This window comes from Bombina bombina, chromosome 10 (assembly GCF_027579735.1).
Source record: "Bombina bombina isolate aBomBom1 chromosome 10, aBomBom1.pri, whole genome shotgun sequence".
Lineage (NCBI taxonomy): Eukaryota > Metazoa > Chordata > Amphibia > Anura > Bombinatoridae > Bombina > Bombina bombina.
In genome coordinates, this window is record NC_069508.1 from 166,989,377 (window position 1) to 166,991,876 (window position 2,500).

The window sequence follows — 2,500 nt, forward strand, 5'->3', positions numbered from 1 at the left end:
ATTCTGCTGAGCGGACAGAAAGTCTCAACAGAACATCCAAGCCAGCTGTCACTGCAAGATAACTATTTAGTGCATTCAACTTATAAAGAAATGCGGTTCTGAAGAAGCCACGCTTGTCTTGTGTTGGGTGAGATGACACTGATGTCCCCCCCTCTGCAGATCTCTGCTTAACAGAGAGCAGTGAGGATGTTGTCTGTACATCCAGTACAGCACATAACTAAATCCCTCAATAGCAAACATGGCGCATTGTGTAATGGGTTAGATTCACTAATTTCTCACAAATTCCACTGCTGGCCCATGGACCCCATTGTTAAACATTACTCATCAACTGAGAAGTCATTAGTGAATCTTGTCCCCAATTTTTAGCCTATAAATTACTTAAATTCGGTTTGTCACACATTTTATTCCATTTGAAAAGTTTATACTTCTATGGAAAGCTTTGTAAAGAAAAAATAATATTTGTGATGGCAAAACTATCCCAGGAGGTCCCAGCGTGGCCTTATTGACTACTGGAGAAAAAAAAAATAATCTATATCTATATCTTTTGGTTAAATGTGTTGAGATTAAATGCATTTCTGATACATGTTTATGTATGTATGTCTGTGTGTGTGCGTGCACGTGTGTATGTATGTGTGGATTTGTGTGTGTTTTATGTGTATGTCTGTTTTTATGTATGTGTGTGCATGTGTATATATGTGTGTGCGTTTGTATAGTGTATGTGTGTGTTTGTGTGTGTATGTGTGTATATATGTATGTGTGTGCATATTTATGTGAATATGTGTATGTGTGTGTCTGTGTGTATATGTTTATGTGTACACTGTATATGTGTTTGTGTGCATTTGTCTGTGTATGTGTGCATGTGCATAGCGTGTGTGTGTGTATGTATGTCTGTTTGTGTGCATGTGTTTGCATGTGTATGTATATGTGTGTGTGTGCGTGTGTATGTGTATGTGTGAGCGTGTATATGTCTGTTTAAATATATGTGTGTGCATGTATATGTGTGTATGTGCATGTATGTGTAAGTGTGTATATGTGTGTGTGTGTATATGTATGTATGTGTGTTTGCGTTTGTATGTGTGAATGTGTATATAAACACTTTGCCAGTGGCCCCCAGATATATTGAGTTTGATACCCCTGGTTTAAATGTATGTGTGTGCATGTATATGTGTGTGTGTAGGTATAAGTGTGTATATGTGTATGTGCATGTATATGTGTGTGCATTTGTGCAGTGTGTGTATTTACAAGACTGGAAAAATATCACTATGGTTTACTAGTCAGGAGAGAAAAGCTTCAAGTCCACTCAGTGTTGAATATATGAAAAAGCTACATTTCTTACTTGTCTATTGCAATTTCTTCTCTAGAACTATATACAGTATGTAAAACGACTAAACAAGGTAGCTCCATCTCTCTAGTGTAATTTAGAAACAGCTTGTTGGTGGCAGTTTGCTTAGTGCACAAAAATACATGACAGAGGGGTGTGTCTCTATCAGACGAACAACCAATAGGTTCACACAGGATGCTCATCGTTACTTTATAAAGAAGGATTCTATTCCTGTTGGAAAGTGCATCACTTAAAGGGACATGCCACCCACATTTTTTCTTTTAGGATTTAGAAAGAGAATGCAATTTTAAACATCTTTCTAATTTACTTATATTATCTAATTTGTTTTATTCTCTTGATATTCTTTGATGAAAAGCATATCTAGATATGCTCACTATCTGCTGATTGGTTGCTGCACATAAAAGCCTTATGTGATTGGCTCACCATGTGCATTGCTTTTTCTTCAACTAAGGATATTTAAAAAATGAAGCAAAATAAATCATGGAAGTAAATTGTAATGTTGTTTAAATTTCTATTCTCTATCTGAATCATGAAAGAAAGATTTTGGGTTTAGTGGCCCTTTAACTGACAAAAATACTGATAGATTTAATGTCCATCTACCCATGGTTATGAAATTCATTTGTACCCTGAATTTCTGATTAGTTTCACTATTTATTGTAACTACTTCAAATCGAGAGAAATTTCACACTTTGGGAACCTTATCAGCGCCTCTAGTTGTTGTATTCTCCTTTATATGCCAATATTTTCCTTCTTACCATTAGGTCAATCACAATTGTTTAGAAAAGATTATATAATAATTTTTGTTAATTCACCATTAAAGACTATGGCATTTTTTAAGTGAAATCAGTTGATAAGCTTATGTAAAGGATTATAATGGACCCCTACATTCACTAATATACACAAAGGTAACATGCACATGGCTGCACCTACCTCTCATTCCCTAGCCTCATGTACAGGAATGCTTACACGCATACCTTCACATGCACACAAAACTTCTGTACAAGCACACACTCCTAAAACTGTACACATGTAACATGCCTAATTGACCACATGTGCAAACAATCACATACACACACAAATACACCTACACATACACACACAAATATACCTACATGCATAGACACACACAAATATACACACACACACAAGCACACACTG

At 35.8% G+C, this 2,500-nt stretch overlaps 1 protein-coding gene across 1 annotated transcript in view; it reads right to left on the reverse strand.

Annotated features, from left to right (window-relative positions):
• The window catches only part of ELAVL4 (ELAV like RNA binding protein 4), a 119,093-nt gene that overhangs the window by 113,953 nt on the left and 2,640 nt on the right, over positions 1–2,500 (reverse strand). The window lies entirely within an intron of this gene.